The sequence below is a fragment of the Entelurus aequoreus genome, linkage group LG15 (assembly GCF_033978785.1).
Source record: "Entelurus aequoreus isolate RoL-2023_Sb linkage group LG15, RoL_Eaeq_v1.1, whole genome shotgun sequence".
NCBI lineage: Eukaryota > Metazoa > Chordata > Actinopteri > Syngnathiformes > Syngnathidae > Entelurus > Entelurus aequoreus.
In genome coordinates this window covers 32,430,841-32,444,051 of record NC_084745.1, presented here as the reverse complement: position 1 = coordinate 32,444,051, position 13,211 = coordinate 32,430,841, and positions in this window count along the sequence as shown.

Below are 13,211 nucleotides of genomic sequence, written 5' to 3'. Positions count from 1 at the left end.
TGAAAATAAATAAATAATAAATCTGAATCTGAAAAGGGAAGGATAAAAACATACTTTGATACTTCCTACCTCTTTTCAGACATGTTGAATTCTGCGATTGCAAACATTAGATAGTCTTGTTGCCCATTGAGCTATCCGGCCATTCAAAATGTATCTCCTCCTTTAATGAGCATGTTTCTGTAAAACTGTGTAATTCCGATATTCAGACGATGATATGGCATGACAAAAAAGCTTTGGCTGACCGGGTTTGGCTCGTGAGTCACCTATTGAGTACCCCTGCACTAGACTGTAGTCTAAACCCTTTATTTATTGAATCGAAAATACCGAAATTCCACGACACAGTGAATTTGCACACAGCTAAAATTATACACAAAGAAAACTACAATCTGCTACCCAAGAATATACAACAATTCTTCTCAACAAAAGAGGAGAAATATAATCTTAGAGAAAAATGTAATTCAAAACATTTGTACGCATGTACAACACTTAAAGCCTTCAGTATATTAGTTTGTGGAATTAAATTATGGAACGGATTAAGCAAAGCAATCAAACAATGTACTAATATAATCCACTTCAAGAAACTCTTCAAACTTAAAGTGTTTGCAAAGTACAAAGAAGAAGAACCATGATAAACATTCTGAACTTATTTCATCCATCCATTCATTTTCTAGATAATCTTACTTATCTCACCATATGAAATATAACTTACTTCACTAATTATTATTTATGTATTTATTTTTATTTTTATTACTTATGGAGCATATTGTGAATACATTGAGAACAGGAAGTGAACAAAAGTTTTAGCAACTGCTATGTAAAGGAAAAGGGGTAGGATTAAATAAGCTCTGCTTCTTCCTACTCCTTTTCGAACAAGTTGAATAGAGAAACTGGAAATTGTGATGTATCATGTTGTATGCATGCATGTTCCAAATAAACACAAACTCAACTCAACTCAACTCTAAAAGTCATTGAAAGGGCCCCAGAGTATCCAACTGTCTTTAAGTTATGCATATTTCTACTTTAACACTCCCTTTTTTGTCATTACTGTGTATCTATCATCATGCGCACGTGTCATATAAAGTCAACCAACAAGCAAAAAAAGCGCCATCTTTCATACTTCTTTCCGTGGATTGTGCATTGTGTTGAGGACCCCACCGCCCCCTCCCCTAAAAAAAACCCCAAAAAACATAATGCGTCTGACTCCTGTCACGTTGCTACTTACAGTGCCCAGTGTACACACCCCGGGGGGCAACACCCAAATGTGCCCATGCAGCTCTCCTGCTACCCTGCCCCTTCTTCACTCGCGTAGTATCGCACTTGACGTGAGCAAACACACATTCGCACACATGCGGCGGAACACAACTGCAACCAGGCCCGAGCCAATCTGCTTGCTGGAGACAGTTGTCTTGCTAGGTGTCGTACGCTGACTAGACATATGCTGACCTTTTTTTTGTGTGTTTTTTTGTTTTGTGCTGACCTCCTTGTTGGTGGCTCTTTGTGCTGAGTGGTGTAAAAGAGAGTCTTGCAATTTTGTGGCTTTTTGAAGGCAAACAGTGTTACTTTTTGCATAATTAATTCCGTAGTGTAAAATCATAAGACATTCACTTTTTTTTCCTATGCTTTGAACTCTGCGCCTTATAAACAATGCGGCTAATTTATAGATTTTTCTTTGCAAATGGATATGTTTTATGTTGAACAAAACGTTTTCATTAGGGCTGCCAACCTTAACGCATTAACACATGTGATTAATACAAATAAATGATCTTGTTATCAAATATGACTGATAATTAATCCCTTCCAGGTTAAAGCTTAACCCGCTTTTGTTACACCGTCTGTGATCGCGATTTGCTTCAAAACAGAACTTTAGATACAATTAAGGTAACTTATTGGTATTGCAGCGACAAACTTTTTTATAATCAGTGCACATCAACTTTAAAATACCATCTTAAAGTGAAACACGTACTTGAGGATGATGAGTGTTGCAAATCTTCTTGGCGACTTTTTTTGTAAACAGCCACTAGCGCAGGGGTCGGCAACCAAAAACGTTAAAAGGGCCATATTGGACCAAAAATACAAAAAACTAATCTGTCTGGAGCCGCAAAAAAATGAAAATTTGCATTTAAGTCTTGTATTGAAAGCAACACATGACATATGTGTCTATATTAGCTATAATGGCCTACTATCAAAATTACTATGTGTCACAGCCTGAAGCAAATCTTCGTTGACAGAAATGTTGAAATGTAATATTCATTATACACATGTTTACAACATTAGAAACAATTAGTAAATCAGAGGCTACTCAAAAGGTGAGATAACTCCTGGAAATTACTGGCTTTTAATGGCCAAAGGTATAGATGTGTGTGTCCAAGTTTAAGGAAATGGCAGGCTGTCTTCTTTTAATAGATGTATTACAATCTTTGGCAAGCTAGGTGACGCTTGCTGTGGTCTGGAACAACATGGCACACAAACAACTATATGAAATGAATCCAATATTACATACAGATAATGTGTCATGAGACATGCAAATATAAATTAAGTACACAAATGACATAAGTAAAGGAAATTAAATGAGCTCAAATATATCTACAAATGAGGCATAATGATGCAATATGTACACACAGCTAGCCTAAATAGTATGTTAGCATTGATTAGCTTGCAGTCATGCACTGACCAAATATGCCTGATTAGCACTCCAACAAGTCAATAAAATCAACAAAGTGCACCTGTGTGCATTCACGCACAGCATAAAATGTTTGGTGGACAAAATGAGACAAAGAAGGAGTGGAATATTTTACATGTAAACAAACTGTTGCGTCACAGTCCTCACTCTGGTGAGTTCAAGAACCGCCGAAATTAGTAGGACAAAACGATGTTCACCAAATACTCTCATCAGTGAAGCATACACACACACACATATTAAACAGTGGGCTTTCTAACAATCGAGAAAGGTTTGTGTCATGTTTTTCCTCAAACAAAAAACACACTAAAACAAAACAAATATTTTTACCCCACCTTTTTCCATTTAGAATCCTTTTTTAAAAATGCTCCAGGGAGCCACTAGGGCGGCACTAAAGAGCCACAGGTTGCTGACCGCCACACTAGCGACAAATCTAATGAGTTTTCCCATGGATATTGGAGACTTTTCTGTGTCTTAGAGACTGTGAAGTGAAAGCAAGCAGCAGTCAATGTCCTCAGCGAGCAGTTGACGGCTGCGCCCAATAGCGACGTGCTAGCATGAATGCTATCGACATCGAAATGAAGCAAAGAAGAACGCTACGCTGGCAAAGTTTACTGATTCAATGTTGCCAACAAATGTAGCACAGTTTAGTTAAACACATGTCTTTGCTAAACGGACTGCCACCACATGCAGGACATTTACCATCAGTGATGACCAACTCCTGCAGGAAGATGTCATCCATGTCACCACAGATGATCTGTCGTACAATACCTAGGAGATGACAGCAGGGATAAACCAACTGGAATACACAAACAACTACAGACTAAATGTGAAATTACTTTGCTCCGTGGAGAACGTTGGACATCTGTAAGTAATCATAATGAGCTGGGGTTGCATCGTACCAACAAAAAGATCAGCATTATCATCTGAGAAAGGTGAACAAACTTGTTTAAACTAAAGAAGAGTAATGGTGCACAATGTTAAGTTGTTTATGAGGGTGTTTACTACATTATTGATTTGTAACTGTACCTTTTAAAGATTTAAAAAATGTGCACTTCATTTGTATCATACTTACTTCCACTAAGTTTTGAACAAATCAATGACTTGCAGTTCAGTAAAAACATTTAAAAAAGGTTCCTTTATGACATTCTGACTACTAAATTGCATTTGTACCCAAATACTGGGATATTTTCTTGATTAAATCTTATCTATGCAAGCACATAACTTGTGATTAATCATGATTACAGTGTGATTAATCTGATTCAAAAAATGAATCACTTGACAGTCCTAGTTTTCATATTACACCGTCAAAGACACTGAAAAGGCGTGTTATCGTTTGTGCTTTGACGACATCTTTTGGACAAGTTAACTCACTGCTGCAGGTTGAACATATACTTCCTGTTTCATTCCTTGAACCGCAAGTATTCGTCCATAGCGTTTCTGCTTGAAATTATTCTTCATTCATCACTCCAAGCAATGTTAGTAAGTTTTACAATATAACTACAACAACTTGTCTTACTAAACCATCCCATGTGTGATGTCGTTAGAAGTGTTTTCATGCACGTTTGTGCGTGCTATCTTAATGTAATCAAGCTAGGCGTCGTTAGCATTAGCGAATATGCTAACACATTTACAATTGTCTGTGTTCGTATTATTAACTTACAATGGCATTCTTTTTGTATTGTTTCAGTTTCACAAATTACCCAAAATGTCACCGTGGAGTTATTGAGTCTGTTTCGCTGATTGGAAAACTAGCTTCCGTAGCCAGTGGGTCCATGACGATGACTTCTGTTTTGTTTGATCAGCCGTTTTACTTCCGTGTGACGGAAACAATGAAGGTATGTAAATAAACATTTACAACATTTTTCTGCGGCTCGTGATCCGGTGCGGCTAATCTAAATTATGTAAACAAATGTATTTATTCTAAAATTAGTGGGTGTGGCCCAGAGGTGGGTAGTAACGCGCTACATTTACTCTGTTACATCTACTTGAGTAACTTTTGGGATACATTGTACTTCTAAGAGTAGTTTGAATGCAACATACTTTTACTTTTACTTGAGTATATTTATAGAGAAGGAACGCTACTTTTACTCCGCTCCATTTATCTACATTCAGCTCGCTACTCGCTACTGATTTTTATCGATCTGTTAATGCACGCTTTGTTTGTTTTGGTTTGTCAGACAGACCTTCAAAGTAGGATCTATTGCATGCCTGCGTTTCACCAATCAAATGCAGTCACTGGTGACGTTTCACCAATCAAATGCAGTCACTGGTGACGTTTCACTCCGTTTCACCAATCAAATGCAGTCACTGGTGACGTTTCACTCCGTTTCACCAATCAAATGCAGTCACTGGTGACGTTTCACTCCGTTTCACCAATCAAATGCAGTCACTGGTGACGTTTCACTCCGTTTCACCAATCAAATGCAGTCACTGGTGACGTTGGACTCCGTTTCACCAATCAAACAGAGTCAGGCGGTCACATGTGTTGCACCTTTCCTGCTTCCGGTTCCCAGACCGTAGTCGAGTAGCGCAGGGGAGACACTCCCCCAGGACCGATGTATCTCGGGGGCAACACCCTTCACTTTACCCGGCAGTGGGTCTCCACAGCTTCGGACTCCAGGTTAAATGAGGAGTCCGGCGATTATTTGCAAATTGTAACTTTATTGATGTCTGCACACAGCCAGTCCAACAAAACACTAGCCACTCCCCGCACTCACGCTACCGCTCCCTCACCTCGCTCGCCCGCGCACTCACTGACGTCGCTCACCACACATGCTGTCACATATTAAAGGGCCACACACACACATACGCTACTCTCATAACACATGATTAACAGCACATAAAGTTTCATCGGCAAACAACAACAATGGCAGAGACAACAATGAAGGCAAACACTCCTGGCCTCACATAAAATCGATGTTCACGCTTCAGACAACCAAAAAAACTGTTGTGTAATTCGTTGTCATATGTGTCTCCCCAAAGAAGTGGACATTTCAGCTTACATGAACTCAACGTCAAATTTGAGGAAGCACATGGCGGTAAGTAACGTTAGTAGATATTTTGGCTGTCACCGTAGGCTGATGTTAGCTTCCCTGCTATGAATCACTGTACATCCTGTGGGGACATTTATTAACGCACTGCAGCCTCATAGACAGACATACAGAGAGAGAGACACACACACACACACACACACACACACACAGTCGCACACACACTCACGCATGCATACAAACACCAATCAGAAGTGCACAGTGTGTTCTCAGGTGCAGCCCACACCTATCAGAGTTTATGGTTTGCGTAAAGGCGAACTTGTTATTTTCCTCTGCCTACTGAGCCTATGGTGCTGTAGAGTTATTGTGGCTCAATTTGCCTTATTTTTAAAAAAAATTTAATGTATTATTATTTAATATATTATTGTTTTAGTTGCTTAAAGTCCTACTGAAACCCTCTACAACCGACCACACAGTCTGATAGTTTATATATCAATGATGAAATCTTAACATTGCAACACATGCCAATACGGCCGGGTTAGATTAGTAAAGTGCAATTTTAAATTTCGCGCGGAATATCCTGCTGAAAACGTCTCGGTATGATGACGTTTGCGCGTGACGTCACGGATTGTAGCGGACATTTTGGGACACCATTGTGGCCAGCTATTAAGTCGTCTGTTTTCATCGCAAAATTCCACAGTATTCTGGACATCTGTGTTGGTGAATCTTTTGCAATTTGTTTAATGAACAATGGAGACAGCAAAGAAGAAAGCTGTAGGTGGGAAGCGGTGTATTAGCGGCCGGCTGCAGCAACACAAACACGTAGCCGGTGTTTCATTGTTTACATTCCCGAACGATGACAGTCAAGCTTTACCATTGGCCTGTGGAGAACTGGGAGAACAGAGACTCTTACCAGGAGGACTTTGAGTTGGATATGCGCTACCGTGAGTACGCAGCTGCGGCTTCCAAACATTTGATCGCTTGCCCGTACGTGCTTGCCGCTATGTGCATGTCACGTACGTAACTTTGGGGAAATATATGTGCTGTATGAACTTTGGGGAGGTGAACGGTACTTTGGGCTGTGGGATTGAGTGTGTTGTGCGGGTGTTTGATTTGTATTGGCGGGTTATATGGATGGGAGAGGGGAGGTGTTTGTTATGCGGGATTAATTTGTGGCATATTAAACATAAGCCTGGTTGTGTTGTGGCTAATAGAGTATATATATGTCTTGTGTTTATTTACTGTTTTAGTCATTCCCAGCTGAATATCAGGTCCCACCCACCTCCACAGCATCTTCCCTATCTGAATCGCTTCCACTGCCCTCTAGTCCTTCACTCTCACTTTCCTCATCCACAAATCTTTCATCCTCGCTCAAATTAATGGGGAAATCGTCGCTTTCTCGGTCCGAATCGCTCTCGCTGCTGGTGGCCATGATTGTAAACAATGTGCAGATGTGAGGAGCTCCACAACCTGTGACGTCACGCTACTTCCGGTACAGGCAAGGCTTTTTTTATCAGCAACCAAAAGTTGCGAACTTTATCGTCGATGTTCTCTACTAAATCCTTTCAGCAAAAATATGGCAATATCGCGAAATGATCAAGTATGACACATAGAATTGATCTGCTATCCCCGTTTAAATAAGACAATCTCATTTCAGTAGGCCTTTAAGAGATATTCCTGGCTCTGAATTTGTTCATTGCTATTTTTATGTTTTTGTGCATTATTTTTTGCCGTCATCATTAAACGAACAGGTTACTCATCAGTTACTCAGTACTTGAGTAGTTTTTTCACAACATACTTTTTACTTTTACTCAAGTAAATATTTGGGTGACTACTCCTTACTTTTACTTGAGTAATAAAACTCTAAAGTAACAGTACTCTTACTTGAGTACAATTTCTGGCTACTCTAACCACCTCTGGTGTGGCCTAGCTATAGCCCGGAAAGTACGGTACTTTGTTAATCTCCAAGATAAATTCACAATGACATGCAGACAGTAGCACGGTGCTTGTTTGGGTCAGGAGACGCTGCTCATGTTTGCACGTCAAATCCTGGCACAGCATCACTGTGCTTGTCAAACAGGCTGTTTTTTTGTTTTTTTTGTGGGTTTTTTTGTTTTGTTTTTTTGTCGGGCGAGCCTGACAAGATGCAGAAGGATCAGTCATGCTGCTCTGAAAAGATAACGTCATACGAATCGGTTACGACATATTGAAGGGCGGGGGGTGCATGCGCGCACACACACGCACACACTAAAAACAGGAGTTGTTTGATGATATTAATGCATGAGGACGAGGACACACACACAAAAAATCAATACGATTTTTTATGACATCTCTCTTGGCCAGCGTGTGTGTAATGCTATTCAAATGGGAGCAATGGTGATAAGGTTGGGCCAAGGCTTCAATAAAAAGGGAGGAATAAAAGACATTGGGCCTTGCTTCAGGCTTTCCGTGGTGTCATAATCTCTTGTTTTATTTCCTATTTTTCTGCGGATGTAATCAGAGGAACAAACACAGTTGACAGGGAGGCGTGTTATCGCCACTTCTCAAATCGTATAGCTCCACGTATCGCACGTCACGCCGGAGATTATAAAGCTAGGTGTCATCTCGGATCTATACTTGCGCTGCGCACATCTATTAAGGTTGTGCACCTGCATTGTGGACGTATAATGTGAAATGGTAATGCATTGTCAAAGTCATCCTCCTGTGCAGTGCAGTGCGACAGAGGAGAGTTACCGCTGGAAGTGTACACGGAACATAATCATGATGAGATGCGACTGCATTATGGTCTTTTGAGTTTGATTTCTGTGATTTAGCCACGCGTGCTTGGGACGGCCTCCAAGGTTGCTGTCATGGGGAATTTAACGTCCTTGGCTATGGCGTCTTTCTGGGAGCCTGTCACATCGGCTCAGCGCTGATTGGCGTACACCAGCCTCACACCGCTGGCATTGTGAATATTAATAGAATATTGATTGCGCCAAAACACTCCCCACCCCGACCACGTCTTCAGTGCTCAACCCTGGTTTTGAGAGACTTTGGTATGGCCACATTTTTCGGATGATTCGGTGACATTTCCGTCAAAATGTAGCACCTGTTTTTCCATGCCGTTTTGTAGGGGTGCCGGAATCATGTATAGGTCAGCAGCTTTTGTAACCTGTTTTCAATAATTTCAATACTGTACCAAGTAATATATTGCGAGAATCGGTTTGAATCCATTCTAAATCGAACCGTCACCCCAAGATTCAGAACCAAATTGATCCATACACACATCGACACATTCATAGGTACATACACGCACATACATACACACACACACACACACATTCACTGTACAGACATACATACACTCATGCATGTAATCACGGGGCGGTATAGCTCGGTTGGTAGAGTGGCCGTGCCAGCAACTTGAGGGTTCCAGGTTCAATCCCAGCTTCTGCCATCCTAGTCACTGCTATTGTGTCCTTGGGCAAGACACTTTACCCACCTGCTCCCAGTGCCACCCACACTGGTTTAAATGTAACTTAGATATTGGGTTTCACTATGTAAAGCGCTTTGAGTTACTAGAGAAAAAGCACTATATAAATATAATTTACTTCACTTCACGTTTCATCATATATATATATATATATATATATATATATATATATATATATATATATATATATATACAGTATATATATATATGATGAAACGTGAAGTGAATTATATATATATATATATATGTATATATATATATATATATATATATATATATATATATATATATATATATATATATATATATATATATATATATATATATTAATGTTGCCCGCCCCCTGGGGGAAACTGGGTAAAAAAACACAGCACACTGCTAAAGCTTAACTTATTTTACCATAACAATCTACAAGGTTAATATAGTCCGCTCCTCTTTCTTCTCCCCTCTTTATCTAATTGCATGTGTAATTCAAGTATTCAATAACATTTATGTAGTGTTGCAATTGAAGCAATTGTTGTTGATAATAGAAGTAATCATTATTATTATTTGTATTCATTATTACTAGTGTTATTTCTATTGACATATGTATTGCTCCATTTCTAGTTCAATATTGTTCATTGTCATTTCTGTGTTGTTATATCTGCTTCATTAACGGGTTATTTTCTATCTTTTTTGGTAACATATTTGTACATATAGTATTTGCTGATGTTGTTCTTTTGTAGTTGTTTTTTTTTATGTTGTTGTTGTTATTTCTCTGTCTTACCCCCCTCTTGTTCCCGCAATTTCGCTCTCTGTCTTCTTTTTTTTAAATTATTTCTATCCCTCCCTGCTCCAGTCCGGCTGCACCAAACATTTAATACATCCATTTAATAAAGTCGATAGGTTGATTGGCAACACTAAATTTGCCCTAGTGTGTGAATGTGAGTGTGAATGTTGTCTGTCTATCTGTGTTGGCCCAGTGATGGATGGATGGAAATTCAAAAAAAGGCCACAAGACAAGTATCCCACACTTTTCTTTTGTAAAGTAAATCTGTACGGCAGATATGGGCATCTACATCAACAATATGATTTGCCTGATTGGCTGGACAGGAATTGTTAAAAAAATAAATAAATAATAATAATAATAGTAATAATTTGAATAAAATGTATTCATGGTTCATTGTAAGTTTTGCATCCCTATTGTGTGTAACAAACTAGTCAGATTGTAGGAAATCAAAAATGATGTATCTATTTAATGTGTGGTTCATATGTACAGTATGTCACATTGTCAGGGACCCCAGCGAGGCAAAAAATAAAAAAAAGAGGAATTTAAAAATATCAACTGGGGTGCAAGGTGGTCCTTCTGGGGGCTCAGGGGGCATATTTTACCATTTTTAAGATGCTTTGGAAGGCATTTTCTACATAGAAATTCTGTAAAAATACAAGAAAACTTACCAATTTATCTATTGCCGACCCAATGTGAAGTTAAGATGATCACTGATAAAAACGTGACATCACTGGTCCAAATATCTTGTTGTGAAGCTGACAGAGTCCGCACCTTGTAATTTTGTGGAGATGAGTTCGCCAACAGTCTTATACAGGCCGAGAAGGGCTGTTTCACTCATGTAATTATGATCAGGCAAGCGGCAAAATCCCACATTCTTCACCACTGAGAGCAGTTGATCATCCAATACTATGAATTCTAGTAGTTTACAGCAAATTCCGATTCCACGTTGGGATTCTCCCTGAAACAGAGATATTGTAAAGTTTGCGACTTGGTGGCTGCTGGAGTTTTTAATATTGCCACACCGCCGTTATGATGTTTGCTTTGGTAGCGCGGCCTTCCATTGGTGCTTTGGTCTTCCAGTTTCGGGGAAAAGAGGCGAAAAACAAGTAATTTCCTTGACGCAACATTAGCATGCTAACGGACTTATTGGCTTGTGTGCGTTCTATTGAGGTCGTAGACACGAGGTTTCTTACAAATACATATTAGTTTGGTATCGGAGATTTAGTTACGAGTACTCTCCGATACCAATACCTCCAACAAGGGTCGTATTGGCTTTGAAACATCCCTTTATTTAATTAAGTGATTCTTTGGCGTACCACTACATGGAGCTCGCCTACCAATACAGTTTGAGAATCACTGGGCTAGAAGAATAGCGGTGTTCCGCTAAATAAACCTGCTCAGTGGCCTTGTGGTTAGAGTGTCTGCCCTGATATCGGTAGGTCGTGAGTTCAAACCCCGGCCGAGTCATACCAAAGGTTATAAAAAGGGGACCCATTACCTCCCTGCTTGGCACTCAGCATCAAGGGTTGGAATTGGGGGTTAAATCACCAAAATGATTCCCGAGCGCGGCCAGCGCTGCTGCTCACTGCTTCCCTCAACTCCCAGGGGGCGGAACAAGGGGATGGGTCAAATGCAGAGGGTAATTTCACCACACCTAGTGTGTGCGTGACTATCAGTGGTACTTTAACTTTACTTTTAAATAGAGCGCATCTTGGATCCCTGCATTGTTTTCTACAAGTAGAAGTACAATCATCTCTAAAATATTTTGTGTTCATATTTCTGTCTGGAACAAATTAGTTGGCTTTGCATAGTTTTGTTGTGACATGTTGCTTTGTACCCGTCTTCATCTGACATTATGTAAAGGATTAATGACAAAAAACCGAGGTACCATTGTAGTGAATATTAAACTGTGTTTACTGTACAGGTCACATGTGATTCATAGGTAGTGTAATCTGCCCGAGCAACACACCTACGATGAAAAGCAGGACTGCAATGATTAATCGATTGATTCCGTTTGAAAAAAAGCTTTGATTTATATTCGGTTGCTTCGATTACTCGTTTAATAAATGTAACTAATAAACATTTTTCAAAAGTTATTGTTTGTTTGAACCATTTTCCCTAAAATATGTGTTGATGCTATGAAGTGGGGCTTTTCCCATTACTCGATTAACCGATAGATTACTCGATTACTAAACTAAGCACTAGCTGCAGCCCAAGTAGTAAATCATCTCCAGCAAATGCAAAGACTTAAGGTCTTGTCATTGGTGGCTATTTTTTCCATATTTCACAGTGCATTCTGTTTTTCTGCAAATGAATTCTACATTTCTTGTGTGTCATTTTCCGAGAGTACCAAAACTTAGTAAAAGCGGAAGCACACGATGCATCATAACATATTTCATTACAAGGGGCATTGATTTGGACGTAAACATAATCATTAAAGAGCGTCAGACTAAACGGGTCTGACGAAATCGCGTTCATTATCAGCCAAAACACTTGGGAGTGTGCTACTCTAATTAATTTTCTATAATGAACTCTTTTTTTTTTGGTGAAGCTCCGAAATGCCTCAATGACACGTTTGTTTACTGCGAGAGCTCATTTTAGGCCACGACGGGATTCTTGCTCTGTGAAGCTTTCTTGTTGTTGTTTCAACACCGCCTGCTGATGTAAGCTGGGCTCGGCTTTTATAATGAATAAACACGTTTGTTGTTTTAATGCCGTCGACATGTAACAGGAGAGCAAAAATAACACAACAGCACACGAGCACGGTGGTTGTAAACCGCCTTTGTTAGACTTCTTGGTCAAAGGCCTTGACACTTCAGCAGTGTCCTGGTGTCTGCATGCACGCTGGCATCAGAAACTATTTTCAATAATTGATTCCGCACTCTAATTGAACAGCACGAATGAACGACATAGCTCATTACTTTGCTCATTAGTTAATTATCGGAGAAGTAGGACAAGTCAATAAAAGTGAAGGCAGTAAATTCCGATACTAATTAGCCGCGCTTCCTTCGAGACATATTTAAAGGCAGATTAGTTACCTGAATGTCCCGCATCGGGATATGGGGGGTGGGTGTAGGGGGGGACGGGGGTGATGCTGACAGGAGATTGGGCTAAGGTTAGCTGCTTGCTATCATTAAAGAGGGGGAATCATACTTAACAGTGACGAGATGGAGCGCCCCAAAAGGCATATTATCAACCACAGAAGGATTTCATGAGACGCAAAGGATTTAACCTAAATTGTAGAATATATAACACTCACATTTTTGGTAGACGTGTATGTGCGATTAAAAATAGACACAT